The sequence below is a fragment of the Panthera uncia genome (assembly GCF_023721935.1).
Source record: "Panthera uncia isolate 11264 chromosome B2 unlocalized genomic scaffold, Puncia_PCG_1.0 HiC_scaffold_25, whole genome shotgun sequence".
Classification (NCBI taxonomy): Eukaryota; Metazoa; Chordata; class Mammalia; order Carnivora; family Felidae; genus Panthera; species Panthera uncia.
The window spans coordinates 2,740,071-2,761,025 of record NW_026057581.1 but is presented as its reverse complement, the minus strand read 5'-3'; the positions used below and the strand labels follow the sequence as shown (position 1 = coordinate 2,761,025).

Genomic DNA, 20,955 nt, shown 5'->3' with positions numbered 1-20,955 from the left:
GAAAGTGTTTTATCCACATTATCACAGAAAATGGAAGAAAGGTGTCCTCTTCCCGTCCTCTCTCCAGCCCTGCTTGTGTACCTCCCGACTCAGGGGGGAAATGGATTGAAAAGTTCTCATTCAGCTTCTGGCCAGCTGGACCAACTCGACTGAAAATAGGCTGTGTCCTAATAACGTATAACAGTGGCTGTGCCGTGTGCCGGCTCTGTGTAGATGCTCCAAGACACAGAGAGTAGGAAAAAGCAGGATGCGAAACAGTGCGCACAATGTAACACTCTATGCCACACTGAGAGAAATGCATATTCATATTTACAGCTGCACGCATAGAGGAGAATATACAAGAAAGTGAGGGTGGCACTTCCTTCCACAGGGGAGACAGTGGTGACAGGTGGCAGAGTGACCCGAGAAGCAGCCCATATAGTTACTGATCCGAGAAGGTATTACCTTATCCCGAGCCAGACGGGAGGCTCATCAGGCTCGCAGGAAGGGGTAGAAGGGCCGGGCTCCGTGCTGTGGGCGCGGGGCTGAGTCTCCTCGCAGGCTGTGGGCGAGCGCAGGTCCGCCCAGGTCAGCATCGGCCTGTCGAGTCCTCGTACTTCACATCTGTGGGTGCGGTATTTCACATACAATGAAGTACTGAATATTCCTTATTAGTTTTTTAAAATAGGTTTTTCAGCCTTTAGCTTTGCGCCCGGCACTGTTCTTGACCTAGAGGATGCAGCACTGACCACACAGACGAAGCCCCGCTTTCTGGGATTCACTGAGCATCTCCTAACGTCCCCGGCCCCACGCTCCAGGCCCTGCTTACGTTACTATTTAATCAGTATGGCTCATGTCACTTTCGTGGCTGCTCGGAACTCGGCAAGAGGGGGAAGCGCAGAGCACGTGGGCGGGCAGCGGGGCAGAGCCAGCGGCCTGGAGAAGCAGGTGGAAGGAACTCCGGGAAAGATCGGCGGGCGCTAGGACCCGGGGCAGGACCTCCGGAAAAGGACCGGGCGGGCGCTAGGACCCGAGGCGGCCCGAGGCTTCCCGCGCGCCCGCCGAGCGTGCGCGGCCTTGACCCGAGCTCCTGCTCTTTCCGGGGGTCCGGGGCGGCCCCCACTCCGGATGGAGGGAGAGGCCGCGGCGGCGAGCGCCTCGGGAAGCCCGGACTGCCGCAGGGCAGGGTCTCCCGAGGGGCGCAGGCCCTGTGACCGTCCCTACGTCCCTACCGCCCCGCGTTCCCTCCCTCCGTTCCTTTACAAGCCCTTCCAGCCGGACTCTCGGGCGCCATTGCTTCTTTCACAAAAACAAGGCTTCCAGAAGCACCGCTCGGCAGTGGCGGCGTAGAACTCTCCGTAACCGGCTGTAGGGCTGCAGATTCCACGTGTCGGGGTAACCGCAAAAGGAAAAACAGCGCACAGCGTGGCCCGTACGGGGATCGAACCCGCGACCTTGGCGTTATTAGCACCACGCTCTAACCAACTGAGCTAACCGGCCCGCCTTGGCGGGCTTGCTTTACTTACGTACTTTAAAGTCACCACGAACCAACGGTGACGAGCGCCTCCCCCTACGGAAGGCTAGGACACGCTGTTTCTTCTAGAAGGAAAGGGAAAGGAGACGTCCCAGGGTCGACACAGCTGAGCCGGGCTCCTTCCCGGGAAAACACGGTCCTTCCCAAACTGCAGAAGCACATAGACGGCGCCGAGCGGGGCTTCCTCTCTCCTACCCAGCCCGGGAGGGGCCGGCCGCGGAGCCGCCGCCGCGCAGCGCACACTCCCGGCTCCCGGGAACGGTTGGAGCAGGTCGGCTCCGCCCAGACCCTGGGGGCCCGGGACCCCGCACCCCGCGGCGCGCGGCCCAGAGTCTGAAACGGTGTCCCGGAGCCGGAGCTGCAGGGCGGCCCGCGGGACGCGTGGTGGCGCCCGAGTGCTGGGCTGGCGTCGGCGGGAAGGCACCGCCCCCTCTCGAGAGCCTCCGACCCTTCTCCGTCCCCAGAGAACTCAGACACCCCAAATCCATGACAAAAGAAGTCGAGACCAGGGCGAGTTCGTAGTTTGGGCCGCTAGCTGGGCCTGAGAGAGCAGAGGAGCTCAGGCCCGGGTGGATCAACTCCGAGAAGGGAGGCGGGAAACCTCTGTCCCCGGAGCGCGCGCCTGGCCGCGCGGCCGGATCCACCTGCCGGCAGGTGTCAGGGAGCCGCGCAGCCGCAGATCCACCCTCTGCTTGTCCTCCTTTCTCTGTTGGACCCTACGACCCTCCCATTTCTCTTCTAACTTCCTACTCTCTGTTGCTTCTCAAGTTCATTGACCCACTTTATACACACATGTATCCGAGTAAGACTCAAAAGCCACTTTTTTCTTTTTTTCAATCTGAGAAAGGAGAGCTGTAGCTTTCAACAAGGCGGATCAACTACTTACTTTCCATCATGCAATTTATAAATTTTGTTTTTACTTTAAAAATAAGAGCTGTGAGAGCATGCTCCTTATCTTTGGCGCATTTCTTTACCTTTGAACCCGCATCCTCCACATGAACTGGTAAGTTGTCTTCATTTGCTTTGTCCTGTAATAAAGAATCAGTGGACGTTGAATTGAAAAACCAGGATTTTTTGCTCTCCGGGGTCCCTTCTCTTCTCTTTGTGCTTTACTACCGCACCCCTGGCTTTCCAAACCCTGAGAGGTGCCTGGGAGATCTCTCTCCTTCCAGAGAGCCTTGGAGAGATTTCTCTCAGCTCTCAGCCGTGGCTCTTGGCTGTTTAATACAAAGTGCCTCGGATCGGTTGCCCTTAGCTTTCCTGCCCTGCCCTCTGACTTTAGAGGCTTTGCCCCAAGCAGGGGGGCCTCAGTGGATATTTCTCTCCACTTTCTAGCCTTTTCCCTCGGCCCCTTTTTGGCTTGCTCTCCCACAGCAGAGACAGTTGGCAGTGGTTTTGGCTACGTGGAATTCTCTGCTTGGGTCAAGCAAGCCCACCAACAAACTTTAAAAATCCCTTAGATTTTCTCCCAGTCTCTCCTGATCGGGTGTTCACAGTTTCCTTCGCGCCTCTGCCCATCTGCCAGGGATAAGAGGCCTTTTTTACCCTGCAAAGGCCTCTTTCTGGAGTTTAGTCTCCTCAGGTTCTTTTGTATCGTTGACTCCCTGACGGGCTCAGAAAACCTGATGTTCTGCAGTTTATGGGCCTGTTTCATAAGCAGGCTGAGAAGGAGACACTATGGGCTTGCTTTAATTAGCGGGTTTAAAAGGGAGACACTGGCAACTTTGCATAGCCTGACCAAACATGCCTAGATTTCTGTGCCAAAATTGCTTTGTCATCCTTGAAACGACTTCATTTAAAATATATATGGCAACAGCCTGGCCACTCTCAATAAAGAAAGGAATCATTTGAGGGCCTGCTTTGTGCCACATGATTGTGTGTTGTTTCGAGTGAACTTTCCATCACGCATCATTTATTCAATGGATATTAAGAGACAGCCATGATTGTCCTTATACTGAAGTTGGGAAAAATTAGAAATAATATATACATGTTGCCATGGAAACTTCCAGAAGTGAAGTGCCTGACCACTTACAGGTGCGTTGCCAGGCTTTACTTAGACTTCTGGGTGAGATTTCTGGGTGCCTGGGAGGGCCTGCGTCATGTGGAGTTTAGGATATATTTCAGAAAGTTACCTATAATATTGTTCACTGATTTCACAAATGTTTATGGATATCCTGCCAAAATCCAGTCTAGTCTTCATGATGGCAGCCCACAGACATGGCCCAAAGACACACATGGTCCCTCCTCCCCACCTCCCAGAGCTTCAAATCTAGTAACACCCATGGTATATGGTTAGTTGTCTAAGTGTAGGCAAGGTCTTTCCCACATAGGCAGTAGCTTTGTTTTACCTTAAGAAGGATCTTCTCTTGTTCTTCAGGTCTGACGCTGATGTATTTTCTATGCAAATGGTCAGGACAGATTAGCAGCGTTGCCCAGTGAAATCTCTTAAACTGTGCATCACAGAAAACTTCCATATTTTGGGTTCATAGCACATCCGGTTAAAGAGAATAATATCCTGTGTTAGAACCCTTCTCCCTTTCTTTCTGTAATTTTGGAGAGTATTGTCACCAGCAATGTTGAAGATTAGCTTGACAGAGTATACTATGGAATGCTCAAGTTTAGAAGTCAAGCAACGGAGGAAAATGTGAACCTTGAAGTCAACTGGGAAAGAAGGATTTTGAGGTCAGGAGATGACCGTGGGGTCTTCTGTAGAGAAATGCTAATGGGAAGGGTTGGTCTATGTAAAAGTCGGTATGAAAAATCACTCCCAGTGTGGCCTCAAGAAGGTAACTTCAATTTGCTCTTGGAAACTGTGGAGTGCAGGATTTTCATTCTGTAACCACTAATAAATTGCGGAGGCCAGTTGGAGTCTGAATGCAGGCATCAGAACAAGTTGAGGGGCGCCTGGGTGGCCCAGTTGGTTAAGCATCCAACTCTTGATTTTGGCTCAAGTCATGATCTCGTGGCTTGTGGGTTCGAGCCCTGCTTCAGGCTCTGCGCCGTCAGCTGCGTTACCATTCTATTTCTACCTCATCTCCTTGACTTTTCTTGCTTCCTTTTACCACCATCAGAGCACCCACTGTACCTACAATAAGTTGCTGTTCAACCAGTTTTTGCAAATGGGACAATGAATGGCCAATTTCTTCTTTCAACCTCAAGGAAGGAAATGGAACACATATTCAAATTAGTTTTAGGCAAGATTTCTAGTATGTCTTCACAGGGTTTTTCACATGGCTTAGACTAAATTCCCACAAATGTGAGCATTGACCTCTAAGGAACATGAGAAAAATAAGAAAAGTAAACAAATCTGGTATGATTTATATAAATTGGCGACTCGCATTAGGATTCTCTCCTGTGCACTAATCTCTCTGAAGCCACGGGGACAGGGAGACCTTAAGTCATTCCTAACAGAAGTTGGAAGTGCCATGCAATTTCCCATCGTCCACCCAAAGCTCGCACAAAAGTCGGGTGAAGGCATCTTGAGCAGTAAGTCAAAGAAACCTGTCTCTGAAATGATCATTTCGGGACAGCAAACGAGTACTCATGTTCTGTTTATTGGTTACTTATTCCTGGTACCCAGATGTGAAAAATGCCATCAGCAACATGACCTAACACTACAAAGCGTAGTGACTTTGAGTGGAGGGAAGGAGGACTCACAGGTTGGTTGTGAATGAAGACAGAGCAGTCAGGTTCCACATCAGCCCAGTCGAGTGCAGACGGATGGGGGAGGAATTCATAGGAGGTTATCAAGAGTAAAGGTGGGACCGGACGTGGACGCGGTTGTGAAAATTGCTGCACATTAGATTCTGGTTATCGTGAAAGTTTTACCCAGGAAGCAACCAGATGATATCCTGGAGGAAGAGAGCTCACTTGGCAACAGCAAGCAGATGAGCAGAAGAAAAAAACACTTAACAAAGGCTGAGAGCAAGTGAAACAATATAAAAAACGTTTTGAGATCTGAAAGTGTTAAATACTTGTTTTTTAATTAATTTTTTTTTATTTTTGAGATCAATGTGGATTCATATACAGTTGTAAGAAATAATACAGAGTGTCCCCAGGTGCCCTTTACCGTTTTTCCCAATGGTAACATCTTGCAAAACAATATTACATGCAGCATGTTGACATTCAAACAGTCAAGATCCAGAATATTTCAACGGCCCAAGGATTCCTCAGATTGCCCTTTTAGAACCACATCCACTTCCTTCCTACCCACGTTCCCTCCTTAACCACTGGCAACCACTAATCTATTCCCCATTTCTATAGTTCTACCGTTTCAAGCATGTTCTATAAATGGAAGCATATAGTATATAGCCTTTGGGAATTTTTTTTCACTCCAAAATTCACTGCAAATTCATGCAGATTCTTCCAGGTATCAGTAGTTGATTCCCTTTTATTGCTGAGTCATTGTATAGATGGTTCATCATTCACTCCTTGAAGGGCATCTGGGTTTTTTCTGGGTTTTGGCTATCATGAATAAAGTTCGTGTGAACATTCACATACAGTCGAAGGAGAGAAAAAATAATTTTCCCTCTAGTCTTTTCAGTTCTTGGCTGAGACCCTCCCACCACCATTATACAAGACAGACTGACAGAAGTAAAAGAAACAGAAGTTTGATAACATATACACCTCTTGCGTACATGGGAGAGACCCGGGAAAACTGTGTCACTACGACGTATACAGAAGACGTACGTATTGTAAACTTCTATTCTTTTTCTCTTGCTAATTTGTCCTTTATTGCAGGGAGGTCTCAGCCAAGAATCTAGAAGGGTAGAGGGAAAATTGCTTTTCCTCCCCTACACCCATGTTATTTCTGTGGACATAAGTCTCCATTTCTCTAGCGTGAATGCCAAAGAGAGCCATTGTTGGTCGCATGGTGATTTTGTATTTAGTTTCTAAAGATTTGCCAGTGTATTTCCAGAGTGGCTGAATTACATTCCCGCTAGCGATTTATGGCGTATTCGTTGGCTGGGGCTGCGGTAAGGGTCATTTCTGTTGTTCTGTCTTCCAGTTCACACATTCTTTCCTCTGTCCCTTGCGTGCTGCTGTTGAGCCCAGGCTCTGAGATCTTTATTTTGGTCACTGAGTTTTTCGAGTCTACAATTTTCATTTTGTACTCGTTTCATTTTTTTTTCCCTGAAGCTTTCTATTTTTCATTTGTTTCCGTCATGTTCATAATTGTTCACTGAGGCATTGTCAGGTGGCTGCTTTAAAATCTCTGTCGGATAACCCTGAATCCCTTACATCTTGTTATTGGACTCACTCTGCTGAATGTCTTCTTTTACACAGTTGGAGATTTTTCCAGCTTTTGGTTTGACAAGTGGTTTTTCAACTAACGTCTGGACCTAATGTGCTTTGTGTTGTGAGACTCTGGCTCTTATTTAAACTCTATTTTAGTTGGCTTTCTCTGCCCCCAAGGGAGGTGGGGGGGGCATCTGTTCATTACTGCCAGCCGGGCAATCCAGAAGTCCAGGGTCCCCCACTCAGCCTCCACTGACACCAGAGGTAGGGAGCGTCTTATTTCTGCTGGCAGGTGGTGAGAATTCTGGCTCCCATGCGGTCTCCACTGGCCCAGAGATGGATGGAGGCAGGACCCAGTTACCACTGGGCAATGATGAAAGTCCCGTTCTTCACGGGGTTCCTCTATCACCACCGCAGCAGGCAGGGAGAGGGAGAGACACTGCTGGGTGGGGGGTACAAGTCCTGGCTTCCTGCTTGGCCTTTGCTGCCCCAGGCACTGGTAAGGCTACAGTGGAATGTGGTGCATGGCTAGAGGTCAGCAGTTATTGTCTACAAGTGTTTTATCTTGCTAGGCTGTCCCTTTGATGGCCTTATGGCTGGAGAGGGCAGATTTTCTTAGAATTAGAATTTTCTGCATGTGCCCACTGGTATTTCAGGCTTCCAGTTTATTTAGCTCCAAGTCTAGGATGCGTGAGACAAAAATAGGGAGCCTGCCATCGTGTCATTCTTCTGGCCCCAGGGTCCCTAGCCAGTCTCCTTCCTTTCTCCACCTTTCAGGTTCTTAGGTTTATTTTATGCATAATGTCCAGGAGGGTTGGTTACACTTAGCAACTACAGGACAGAGATAAGTACATCTTCTTCCCAGAAACTCTGATTAACTTTTATATTATTATTGCTATTAATAGACTACAATAAGATACTTATGTAATTTATATGTAATTCATAACATAGCATATTACTATTTATTTACACTATACATGTATTATGTCTCTATTATCCCACATGGACTTACATGTGTTTGTGTATATCCTGTGATAGCAAACATAAGATTTCTGGAGCAGAGATTGACGTCATTATTATGAACTGCAATAATCCCTTAGTCTTTTCCTCCTCTCCATCAGTGCGCCTTAGATTTTCTAGCTCTTATGTCCCTTTGAGAATATGAATATTCCACGGACCCCCTTCCCAAGCTGCCTTCCACGGAGACCACCAGGGAAGGGCAGCGACTTCCAACCGCCGAAGGAGGGGACAGAGGTTCCTGTGCGCCCCCCGCCCCCCGCCCCCCCCCCCCCGCTCCACCCGCCAACACCAGAGACGCTGCTGCTCCTTGACTGGCACCTTTGACTGTGAGCTGTCTTGTGCTGTTAAAGACACCCCTTATTTGCGTGGACAGGGGGAGCACGACCACCTCTCCAAAGACCACTTGGATCAGAACGCTGCTGTGGAACCTGCAGCAGGTGCCGTTTACTGACTCCTGCAAAGTTCAATACTTTAAAATACCGACTGGGATGCTGGTCAGGTTTCTCCAGAAAAACAGACCCAGGAGGACGTTTACATATATAGAAAGAGATTCATTGTAAGGAACTGGCTCACGTGATTGTGGCAGCTGAGAGGGTCCAAAATCTGATAGGGGAGCTGGCAGACCAGAGACCCAGGAAGGGGTTACAGTTGGAGCCCAAAGGCATCTGCTGGCAAACCGGGAAGTTCTGATGTTGCAGATGAAATCCGAAGGCACTGGGTGTCAAAACTCCCTCTCGTCCACTGGAGATCAGCCCTGGTTTCTACTCAAGACTTCACTTGATTTTACAAAACTCCCTTGCATTATAGAGGGCAATCTGCTTTACTCAAAGCCCACCAGTTTAAATGTAAACCCCATCCAAAAGCATCCTCACAGAAACAACCGGAATAATGTTTGACCAAATACGTGGGCACCATGGCCCATTCAAGTTGAAACATAAAAATTAACGATCACAACCAGTAAATAATTTTCATCCTCCCAGATGATCGCCAAACGAAGCCAAGACGCTCAGAGATGCGGCTCTTGGCTTACGTGTTTTTCCTTGAATGAAATACGATTTTTCCCTCCCGGTCTCGGTCATTTTTTGTGTGTGAAAATAGTTCCTCGTCCCCGTCCTATCAAAGATACCCAGTTATTGGATCCACTAGTCAGAATGGCCCACATCACTTGTAACCTCATGATCTGTTGCCCAAATAAAAATTAGGCTTCGTTCATTGATCTGCATATTCAGCTGACAGCACAAATGTAAATTTTGGCAAATTCAGCCAACAAGTTTCTTACCAAAGAAAATGAAAAGGGAACATCTGGGTGGCTCAGTCTTGGTTTTGGCTCAGGTCATGATCTCACGGTTCCTGAGTTCAAGTCCTGCCATCAGGCTCCACGCTGATAGCACGGAGCCTACCTGGAATTCTGTCTCTCCCGCTCTCTCTGCCCTTCATCCACTCTGTCTCTTAAAGTTGTAAAAATTTTAAGAACACGAAAAGATGAGGGGCGCTTGGGTGGCTCAGTGGGTTAGGCGTCCGACTTCGGCTTTGGTCATGATCTCTCGGTTTGTGAGTTCGAGCCCCACGTCCAGCTCTGTGCTGACAGCTCGGAGCCTGGCTCCTGCTTCGCATTCTGGATCCTCTCTCTGCCCCTCCCCCACTCATGCTCTGTCTCTGTCTCTCTCTCTCTCTCTCAAAAACAAATAAACATTAAAAAAATTAAACAACGAAAAGATGATACCTGCTAAATGTCCCTCGCAGCCCGTACACCATGTCTCCTGTTCACAGGGGCGTGGTTTATTCACTATGATAGTGAAGCCTTCATCCATCAGGGTTTTGCCCACTTTTCAGTTTCTCAGAATTTGCAGAAACAATGAGATTTTTTGGCTGTGTAGAAATTTTTGACGTGGAGATGATATGATATGATATGATATGATATGATATGATATGATAGATGTGAAAAACCTGATGAGAACCAGCAGGTCAACGCAAACAAGCTGTAAAGTAGGTGGATGCTTTTGGAGAGCTGGAAAGGAATTCCCACCTGTCCAGGAACCTGTGATTGGTATTCAGTAAAATCCCAAGGATTCCAGGCTCGGTTTTATCGAGCGGATATTTAGTTGGATGTCTTCACACTGAGCTGACACAAAGGACAGTGTCATGTGGGCTTGAGAAGAACAGAGCTGCACGTCACAGTGATTTTTCTTTAACCGGTCTTCACCACTACATCAAAGAAGAGAAGAATGTCCGAAAAGCTGCAGGCAGTTCAGTGAAGTATTATTGGAACAGGAAACAAAGAGTAAAAATAACCTACAGAATTATGGGACAGGAAAAAAAAAAAAACATGTTGTTAGCTTTTATTAAACATAGATCATCTGCTTAATTTGTCCTATTGTAATCATCTTTTTAAAAAATATTACACGTATGTATCTTATGCATACACAATAACATCGTCTGCACAACTTAAATACCCAATAAGAAGTTTATGTTTCTCTATCAGAGGACAGAAACATTATAAAATTATTGTTACATTTTCTCACATGTATATTTGTTAAGTCCTGCTGTTAACTACCAATTGCCACTTTTAACTGGTCCCATTGTTTTGATTAAATAACAGTATTCAGGTAACAGAGCAGCAGATAGAATAATATAATTTCAAACAAACACTTGTCTTTCATATTTTTATGGTAATGTAACAATACACATGTGTTGGAAGTATTCAGTTTGTATTTCAGGTTTATGTTTGTTCGTTTCCACCTGGCGCGGCTCTGTCCCGGGTCGGCCCTCTAAAGCTGGCCTCGCGGGCACACTCAACTCCAAGTGCTGAGAAGGGACGGGACAATTACTCCGAGCGCGGCAGAGCGCCCTCGGGCTCGGAGAGGGCTCCCGGGGAGAGAACCGGCCGCCAGGTCTGCAGCAGGTGCAGCGCGGGGCGCGCACGACCTTGGACACCCACTCGGCCCCTTCTTACCCGCTTTCCGGGAGTGCTCACCCCCGGGCCGCAGAGGGGAGCGGGCGGCAGGGGCGACCCTTTGGTTTTTATGTTGTTTGTGAAATACAAGGAAGTTGAAATCCCCGAAGTCAAGTCAAGCATATTTTGAGAAAATAGTTGTTTCCGCCCGGTTTCGAACCGGGGACCTTTCGCGTGTGAGGCGAACGTGATAACCACTACACTACGGAAACGGCCATGGGTCATCTCACGTGTTTGTGCCTCTGACTGCACATAATTAAGATTTTTTTTTTGCCTGCATGGGCCTGTCCAGGAAATGTTTGTTGTTATGGTGCATTTCTGTCTCTTCTTTCTATTTATGAAAAAGAAAACCGCCATAACCAAACAAAGGCTTCACCCAGGACCCCAATTCTTGCATCATCCTGGAGAATTGGGGGGGGGGTGTGAATTAATAAGTTGTTATTTTTTAAAAACTGTTCCTAGTTTTGACATAGAATTGGCATACAGCACCGTATGAATTTAAGGTGTACAGCATAATGATCTGACTTCCACCTATTAAGAAATGATTACAACTGGAGAATTTGATTTCAAGACCACCCCATGCTGTCTACACCTGTTTCTCTGTCCCTGCAATGGGGATGCCTCTCTTGGTGACAGAAAATGACTCTGGGAACCAGGATTGAGCGGCCTGCGCACAGGAGATGGTCAGAAGCCACGGACGCTTCCTGCCCCAGCCTCTTCCTTTGCAGGTGAGTTGAGTAGAAGTAGTCGTGTGGCTTCACCTCGCTACCAGGCTTCTGGGACCCACAAAGGAGGTGAAATGTTTAGGGAACACCATCCCAGGCGCGGAATGCAAATGCAAGAAGTCTTTGTCCTCAAGGAACTCGGAGTCTGTAATAAGTCTTCTTTACAGAGTCATAGAGTCACGATATCTTTGTTGTACTGTCGCTTGCCCAAACTTACAGCTGGTAGAGACAAGCGTCTCTAGGTTATGTCATCTCGCCCTTGGGTCTCACGCTCTATCACAGTTGAACTGGACGCACGCTATTATGCCAACCAAATGGGCAATATTTGGCCACAAAATGTAATGCCACGGTTGCTCTTGATGAGACCATGTTCTCAGCCTGAGAACAAATCTTTCTAAGTTCACTGTTAAAAGCTGAACGGACTCAAATACAAACGAACCGACTCAGGTAAAAGGTAAATGTCTGTCTTGGGGAATGGGTAAGGGTAGGATAGTGAAAAAGGCAAGGAGTAAATTGCATAATAATTTAGTGATACGTGGGTCTGCGTTTGAGTCAGAGATTTTGCTAAAGATTAGAAATATCGAAGACTTGATTTTTTTTTTTTTTCTGGAATGAAATAAGCTTAGAAGGGGAAACCATCACATCTCTCACCCATATTTAGGGACGTTGTGCCCCGCTTCCGGATTACAATCCCCTAGTAACTGGTAGAAGCTTCCTACCCCAACCTGAAGGTCAGTGTCCTCTTGTCTGAGGTATTCGTAACGGCCTCTCTGAGCTCCTTGTCTTGCTAAGCTCGGCTGATACTCTCCCGGATCTGTCACGACCACCTCTCTCCTTTTCTGAGACCCCAGAGGGTCAAGTACAAAGTGTGACCCATGAGGAGGTGTGGCACACATCAAAATAACTGCATGATTTTCCCAGTTTATATTGCCAGGACCCTGGCAGGTTTGAATGGGAATGGCTCTCGAGTGGACAGGATCAAGGTGGCAGGAAAATAAAGCTGCATCACACAAGCTCACCGACACAGTCTTACCTGGCACAGGTATCCAATTCAGTGTTTTAACTCAAGGGCCTGGGAGCAGCTCCAAATTTTCATTAATTAAAACATTACAATTCATACGTGATTAATGTATGGACCCGAAGGTAGGGTGCACCAACAGAATGAAATTGAAACATCAGTATTTCCTCCGTGTATGGAGAGCAAACCCAAGGCCTAAGAAGATTGAAATTCTAGAAGGAATTTGTCATGGGCTTCTCCGGGGGGAACTAACTTTCACCCCGGTTGTGAGAAGTAAGTTCATGAGGAGCGCCTCAGGATCCTTGAGTTGTTCTCGGGTGGCTTTTCCTCATAGGCCAGAAATGACAGGGGGGCCTTGCTGACCCTGACCTGGAATCCCCACATGTAACAGAGATGATTGGAGCCCAGGGTGATAGGGGCCAAATGTTGGCAATAAACTGCCAAAGACTGGATGGGTGTTGTCACGAACTCGGTGGTGTCTCCTGAAAATCCACATGTTCTAGCCCTAACCCCTAATGTGCCTGTGTTTGGAAGCAGGCACTTTAAGGTGGTAAATACGGTTAAATGAGGTCATAGGGTGGGGTCCTCATCCAACTGGACTGGTGTCCTTGCTTGAAGACAAAGACACACTGGAAATCTCTCTCCAAGTGTGCACAGAGGAAAGGCCATCTACGGGCCTAGAGGTCCCCCCAGAAAGCAGTCCCGCACGCACGTAGACCTTGGACTTGGTTTGTATGAGCTCCCAGACGGGAGCCGGTTTTGAAGGCAGAGAAGTCCAGTGTCCCTTGAGAAACACCCCTGGCACATAGACAAAAATGTACACTCCTGTTCTTCCTCCGAGCCTTTCCTAAAAGGACCTGTGTCCACTTACCAAAGTGACTGTGCGTTAGGGAAAAGGAAGTGGGATTTTGGGGATTGCTAGAAAATGGCTCCGAGCTTGGCATTGATTCCTAGAGATACAAAGCATCATGGCTGCCCACCGAGCAAGACAGGGACTCAGTGAAGTCTTGCTTCCCATCTGTCTCGCTGTGGGCATGGTGGGTCCCGAAACCTTCCCTGAACCCATTTCCCTAATTCCAGGCGGTAACTTTAATATTACTTCCATGGCTCATGGAGTGAATGCTACGATGGCAGGAAAGGCCAAGTGGAAGCCACTAGAAACTCCTCTAACGATGACAACAGTGAAGCAACAGCAGGGATCACAGAGGTTAGTGCCAACATCGGGGACTAGAAAGCTACAGGGTAGAGACTCCCTCCGTCTCGCTATTCTGTGATTGTATCTGTATCTGTCGTCGTAGAAGAGAGGTCGCTCGTGCAGGGTGACAGAAGCTACTGTCAGTGTCGTCGAGGGGTTGTTCCCATTGCGCGTGCGATTCCAGACGCCATTTCATCCGTGGAGAAATTTAACGCGGGCACCTAGTGTGCAGCCGCGGGCAGGGCTGGTGCTGTGTTCTCTATGCCTAACCGTCGAACCCGCCGGAAGCAGTGGACTTTCCGCTGGTTCAGCCAGCAGCACCCCCGTCTACCCCACCTCAGGGCATATCAACACTCCGATCCCACGGCCTAAGTTAGGCATGGAGACCTTCACCCACATTACCATGCCGTAAAGTTGAAAGCTGATTCTTGTTTGACACATGGACATTTGGGGCAAATGTATATTTTGCAAACTGACCACAAGGCGAACGGGTGTGCCTTTCCAGAACTGGCTCGGTCTTGTGGGCCTCCTTTGTGTCTCCAACCCAGTCGTGGTCCACTCGGGCTGCTGTAACAGAGGCACCATAGACTGGGTGGCTTAAACGACAAGCATGTACCTCTCGAAGTTCTGGAAGCTGGGAAGTCCCAGCTCAAGGCAGGAGCAGATTCTGAATCTGGTGAAGTTTTCTTCCTGGCTTCCTGGCTCATAGAGGGCAGTCTTTCTCTGTGTCTACACCTTAAGGAATGGGTGAGCGAACTCTCCAGGGTCTCTTTTATTGAGGACCCTACCCTCGTGACCCCATCACCTCCCAAGGCCCCACCCCCAGGTACCATCACCCTGTTGGGGATTAGGGTTCAAGGCACCAATTTGGGAGGAACACGCATAGTCCACAGCAATCCCCTGCACACCCACTTCCTTTTCTGACTTCAAATAGGTTTGGTGCAGAGTAAGTTGATGCGAGCCTCCTGGGCACGGTGGCCAGTGACACGAGGGGTCACAGGTCGGGCTAGAGTCACCATCCACTCCTGGCCGCCTCAGTTTTCTTTCCTTTCTCTTGTGAAAAACATCTTTCTTCCTACATCGTCCAAAGAAGTGATACTGAACCGTGACGCTAAAACTAACGCTGAAACGAGTTACCAAAACATCTTGAGAGGAAGTCATCTGAGTTGACTGCAGGCATTCGGACCCACTGTCCCACAGTGGTCTCGGCTGTCAGCTGAGGACATTTAGAGGCACCAAAGGAGCCATCTTCTAAGATTTCTTTCCTTCTCCCCCTTCTTCCTGAAACTGAGAAAGGAAGTTGACTGAGCAGGACTCTGGCAAACTTTAAAATCAAAGATGCTTTAAAGAAAATTATGATAATTTACCAGTACGTTCTCTTCCAACTGTTTCCCAGCTCAACAGCGTCTACACCCGCTCAGCTTCTCAGGGCTCTGGGCTGGGGAGTCAGTCCAGGAGGAGAGAGAATGAACATCTCCTGGGGGACGTTGAGTTTGACAAGAACACGGCAGGTTCCCGGCGACACCGAGAGTCTGAGAAATTTGGAAATTAAACTCCCGGGGAGGAGACAGGAAGGAAGGGGTGAGCAGTGACAGCTTGTGGATGGGTCCTTTTTAACAAACAGCCTCCTTTCTCTGTTTTTTTTCTGCAGGGACATCTGAATTCCTTGGCAGAGTAGGACTAGGGGAAAATCAAGATCTAGCTGAGAAAGAACCACAGACATTTCAAAAGACACTTGAATTGTGGCTGGATTCCACCGTGTTCGTCCCAAGACAACTTGAGCCTCCAAAGGGTTCTGCCAAAGGCCCTGAAAATTAAACCAATGAAACTGCCCTGTGGCCAGCCTTGGGTTGGTCCTGGGTCTGTTGCAGAGCTGTGAACTGGTTAAATGGCAAAGCTGGGGACAGAGACTGGAGATTGCCACCACACAGTTCCTCCACTCAGTGCTCTTTGCCACGAGAGGATTTCCCAGTGAAAACCACTCCTGGAAATTACGCTGTAAGGAGAACTACATGCAGGCCCAGACAGAAAATACTCCTTTCTCTGCAAAAATAAAATACAAGCACACGCACGCACACACACACACACGCACGCACACGCACCCTACAGATATTTGAAATTGTACTCCCAGACCCAGAGGAGGAAGTTTAAGCTACTTGAACTCTGTGAATTGGGAAAAAATAGTCCAAGGTTGCACCGTGGAGACAGGACTTCTCCACTTCTCCCGGAACACCTAGAGCAAATCAAGACCACTCCCCAGCGGGCCTGGAAACCAGGGTGTGCACTCCAGGCGTCCGTGCCCCTAGGACACTTTCCAGAGCCCTCTTCCCGTGGCCCCAGCCTCCTCAACCGACTTGGAATGGCGATTGGCTCCCTCTGGTGCTCCGGGTGAGGCCTTCCCCAGAGCCCTCGATCGCTGAGTTCCAGAAGGGAAGGCCCACTCACCCTTCCAGAGGAGGCCTCTGGGAAAAACAATTCTGTCCCCCACCTCCTCGTTCGTAGTGTTTTCTTGAGCTTTTCATTTTTTTTAGTAGGTGCGTCAAAGCCTAAAGTGGCCTGTGGGCACCTCCTGCCTCCTGCCCACGAGCCCCTCAAATGACTACTGTCGTCCTGAGTCCACTCATTATCCTTGAGGGATGTGTTGTGTAAAATCTATGTATGCTCTAACACAAATAGATTTCCAATGGTAACACTGGATGCAGGTTGCTCTGACCGTCGCTTTTATGTTAAAATATGTGTGTGTACATAACGACCCTTCTCGTTTTCTTCGAAATATGCATAGCACTCCACTGTGGAGTTAGGCCATAATTTATCCAAATAAATAATTCTGAACAATTAGGTTTTTCCCAATCTTGTTATTACAATTGATGCCACAGAGAATAAACTTCAGCACAATATGGTCTGTCGTGTGTGCAAGTCTACGGGGTATATTTGTGGAAATGCTGGACCCGAGGGTGTGGGCGTTTGACATGTTGGTAAGATCCTGTCAGATTGCCCTCCGGGCAACAAGGCAGAGTACATTCCATGGAGAGCACGATTAAATAGGAGGTTGGGCATGAATAATACAGCTCCCTAATTCACTTCCTACCAACTATGAATCCAACCAGGCAATCCATGAAGACTGTAGAAAAAGTCTGAAAATCAAGGATTCTTGCGATGCTGGAAGATCGCCTCCTCTCCAAGAGGTGAGATTTTGCAGCCTGGGGCCTGGCAGGATGGGGGTGAGGTGAAGGCGGCTGGGGGTGCTGAGTGGAGACACCTGATGCAGGGGCTTGGGCACGGTTTCCTGTCGCGTCCACTCAAAGTAAATAGGCCAAAGGCGCAGAAGCAACCAGACTGCGGCAGTCAGGGCCTTGCACGAACGTGTGTTTCTTTGTAGACAAAGGCCCGCGTGCCACGCTGTGATGGCCGAGTGGTTAAGGCGTTGGACTCGAAATCCAATGGGGTCTCCCGCGCAGGTTCAAATCCTGCTCACAGCGCTCTATGGTGCTTTTTCTATCCAAGTTCTAGGATGAAATTCTCACAAAGCACAGTCTTCTCAGCTTCTCATCTTATTCCACGAACTGAGAAGTAGGAGGGGAGCGGGGAGCTACCTATCCAGAGGGCTGTGTTGGTCCCCCCACCTTGGCTTAGGAACTGAGAAGTAGGAGGGGAGCGGGGAGCTACCTATCCAGAGGGCTGTGTTGGTCCCCCCACCTTGGCTTAGGCACCACTCGGGTGTTTGGGACCCTTACGTCCTGGTCTGAGCGCACCCCTGAATCTCTCCCTGGGTGCGGAAGGGCCGCTTGCTTTGTAGTGAGATTGGAAAATCCGAAGGCAGACCCCAGGGGCAAAGACAAACAGGAGATTTTGTTTTTAAAACTCTTGAATAAAAGTCTTTGTGCTGACAGTAGAGATGTAGGTAAACGTCCTTAAAGAGTTCTCTGGTATTTGAAAAAACGGAAGGGGAGGGGAGGGGAGGGGAGGGAAGTGGAGGGAAGGGGAGGGAAGTGGAGGGAAGGGGCCGGACCTAACGCAGGCTGGTGGGAAACACAAAACTCTAGGATCAGAAATATCCATGAGATTTGCAACTACGTGGATGGAACTGGAGGGTATTACGCTAAGTGAAATTAGTCAGAGAAAGACAAAAATCATATGACTTCACTCCTATGAGTCCTCCTATGAGGACTTTAAGAGACAGAACAGATGAACATAAGGGAAGGGAAACAAAAATGATAGAAAAACAGGGAGGGGACTAAACAGAAGAGACTCATAAATATGGAGAACAAACTGGGGGTTCCGGGAGGGGTTGTGGGAGGGGGGATGGGCTAAATGGGGAAGGGCCACTAAGGAACCTACTCCTGAAATCATTGTTGCACTAGATGCTAACTAATTTGGATGTGAATTTTTTAAAAAATTTAAAAATAATAAAAAATTTAAAAAAAGAAATATCCATGAGTGTGTGTCATCTGCCCTCTAAAACATCATATAGAAACGAGGAAATCGAAGCAAAGAGAAAGTGACAACTGGGCCAAGGCAATGAACCCAGTGGGCCAGGTGTCTGCATAAAGGCACCCTGAGACCCCGGCGCCCATGCTTCTGGCTCTCAGGGGAGAGCACCACCCTCACTTAGAAATACTTTGGTATTTCCACGTGTCTATTTCGCCTGTATCGAGCCCTTTAATATACCCAGCTGTTTTACTTAATGGTGACTGGTATTCTTTCACTTTATAGCTGTAAACCCAAACTTCGAAGCTTCTATGTGAATCTGGTTCTGAAAACATTTACCTTTGTTGAATTCTTGCCGGCCTTTGGCCTAATTGGGGAGGGTGGGTGTTTCTGAATGTCTGTTCTCAGCATAGAGTCAGCAAGTATCTCTCCGTCTTGAGTTACAGGTCTTCAGAGGGTGAGGTGGAAACATATGATTCATCACTCAAATAAGGTATTTTATTCCACTTTGTTTTTCACGGTATCAAAATTTTACATCATCTGGCTCGCTATGACTGAGCCACACATAGAGCATCAGTGTTAAGCACGTAAAGAAAACGAGATGGCTGACGGAGCCATGAACCAGCTGCGTAAACTGACGGAACATTCACAAGTAGAAACAGGCAAGCACGTAGATGGAAAAATGCAAACACCAGTCATCCTGTCACATACGTGATGCTTCGAGGCAGAAAACCCTTTCATACACGCAACTATTTTCAGGGGATACAAGCTAACCACAAAGACCCCATCAGTCAGCTTTGCCGGAGTCCACAGGTCTTTCTTCAACTCACTTCTGCCTGCATCACGAAGCAACTGCGTGCTCGACGATTCCGATGAATAATGAATAATTGACACACAGCAGCCGAGGGGGCCAGTGGCGCAATGGATAACGCGTCTGACTACGGATCAGAAGATTCTAGGTTCGACTCCTGGCTGGCTCGTACCTCCTCTCTTTTTTCCTCCCTTCTTTTGGTAAGAATGTCTTTCTGTAAGTTCTTCAAGTGGGTAAGAGAAACAGATTTTTAGTCTTTTGGAAGGCACTTGCTCTGGTCTGGCTCTTGAGCTCACGTAGTGCTGCCACGCCACCCAGCCGGGGCTCTCCAACAAGTCTGAATGGATGCTGGAATTGTCTCTCCTCTCAACTTTCCTCTTCACCTGCTTCCTTTTGCTGATACTGAGAGAGCTGACTGAAGGATCTTTGGAAAGACAGCTCGAAGATCAAATAAGGAATATCATTCGACCATAAAAAGGAATGAGGTTCTGGTACATGCTACACCCTGGATGAACCTTGAAGGCATCATGCTAAGTGGGGGGGGGGGAAAAAAGCCAGACACAAAAGGCCCTACTGTATGATTCCATTTCTGTTTAATGTCAAGAACAGGCACATTCAAAGAGCTAGTAGCTGCCAGGAGCTGGGGAACCGGGTGGAAAGGGACAGAATATGTTTGGGAGTGATGAGTATGTTTTGCAATTAGATAATGGCGATGGTTGCACAAGTCTGCATATACTAAAAACCACTGAACTGTGCACTTTCATGTGAATTTTATGGTATGTGAATTATACCTTAATTTTTAAAAACCAAAGAAGTGTCAAAAAATAAAAATTGGCCAGTATTTTCTTCACTAGGTTGTCCCCCATTTGGGCAAGGGCTCTTCCTCTTCGGGCTCTCTCTCCTGCACACTTTCTGTCCCTCGTCCCCGGCCCGGAGGAAAGAGAAGGGACGTCAACCGGAGACATGTGGAACCGAGAAAGACGCGACCGCGGACGAATGAAACCAGAGCCTCCCGTGGACCCTCAGTTCTGCGTTCTCCGCAAAGGTCCCCCCGCCCCGAACACGCACGAAAGCGACTGAGCCTCCTTGTCCCCGCCGCGCCCCGCGAGGTCACCCACGGCGCAGCCGCCTGACCACGGCAGGCTGAGACTCAGGAACTTTGCAGTCGCAAAGGGTCCGGGACGGAAGGGGGCCGGACGAGAGAGAAGGGAGGGAGTCGGGAGACGAGGGGGCGGCGGCCCTGGGCGGGGTCTCCCCGAACAGGTGCGCCTCCCTGAACACGCGCTCCCGCGCTGGACCCCGCAGCCGGGGCAGGGGAGAGGCCGAAGCCCGGGCGGGGAAGGCGCAAACAAGCAACGGGCACCTCGGCTTGCGGATATGCACGGATTTATGTCACAAAAACGCGGTGGCACGGCGTGCGCCGTCACGGGTGCTGGCGCGGAGAATGACCCTGCCACGCGTCCAGACCTCCTTCGACAGGTACACGGGCCGTCGGGCTGGAAGCGCATTACAAGGCGGGAAGGAGGGACGGATGGTCTAAGGGGTTGGGAGCTTCTAGAGTCGGTGCTCCTCAAAGTTTAGCGCGCCGGAAAGCCACGGAAGGGGGAAAACCCGGCTTTCTGTGTCTCGCTCCCCGGATTCCACGCCGGTTCCTGGGGTGCAGCCCGGGACCCGTCAGTGAGAGGTGCGCGCGCGACCGTCCCGCAGACCACCCCTGCAGTGGCACCTCCTCTACCCGCTCTGTGCAGCCAACACCGACGGGGGACATCCATCCACCAGAGGATGGAAAAAAGAAAAATAGAGCTCCTCCACGGAGATGAAAATCCCCACTTCGGCTTTATTCCGCTGTGCTTTAACCAAGCTAATTACTGTTAAGGGAACCGATCGTTTCCATCCTCAGTTTTCGTTTTCCTCAAGATTTTGTTCTAAACGTGTACCTATCACCAAATACTTTATTTCATGTTGGTGGTGGTGGCTTGTTTTAGAAAGAAGTCTATTTCCACCTCCCCCTCAAACAAACAAAAAGGCCTTTCGTAGAATAATCACACTATTGG

At 48.8% G+C, this 20,955-nt stretch overlaps 1 protein-coding gene and 4 non-coding genes across 5 annotated transcripts in view; 3 read left to right on the top strand and 2 right to left on the bottom strand.

Moving 5' to 3' along the window:
- Window positions 1–20,955, top strand: part of LOC125939373 (uncharacterized) — a 561,003-nt gene that overhangs the window by 36,842 nt on the left and 503,206 nt on the right. The window lies entirely within an intron of this gene.
- Window positions 1,406–1,479, bottom strand: TRNAI-AAU (transfer RNA isoleucine (anticodon AAU)). Its single transcript has one exon. It is a non-coding gene; the product is annotated as a tRNA-Ile (tRNA).
- On the bottom strand, window positions 10,864–10,936 carry TRNAV-CAC (transfer RNA valine (anticodon CAC)). Its single transcript has one exon. It is a non-coding gene; the product is annotated as a tRNA-Val (tRNA).
- On the top strand, window positions 17,061–17,141 carry TRNAS-CGA (transfer RNA serine (anticodon CGA)). Its single transcript has one exon. It is a non-coding gene; the product is annotated as a tRNA-Ser (tRNA).
- TRNAR-ACG (transfer RNA arginine (anticodon ACG)) lies at window positions 18,998–19,070 on the top strand. Its single transcript has one exon. It is a non-coding gene; the product is annotated as a tRNA-Arg (tRNA).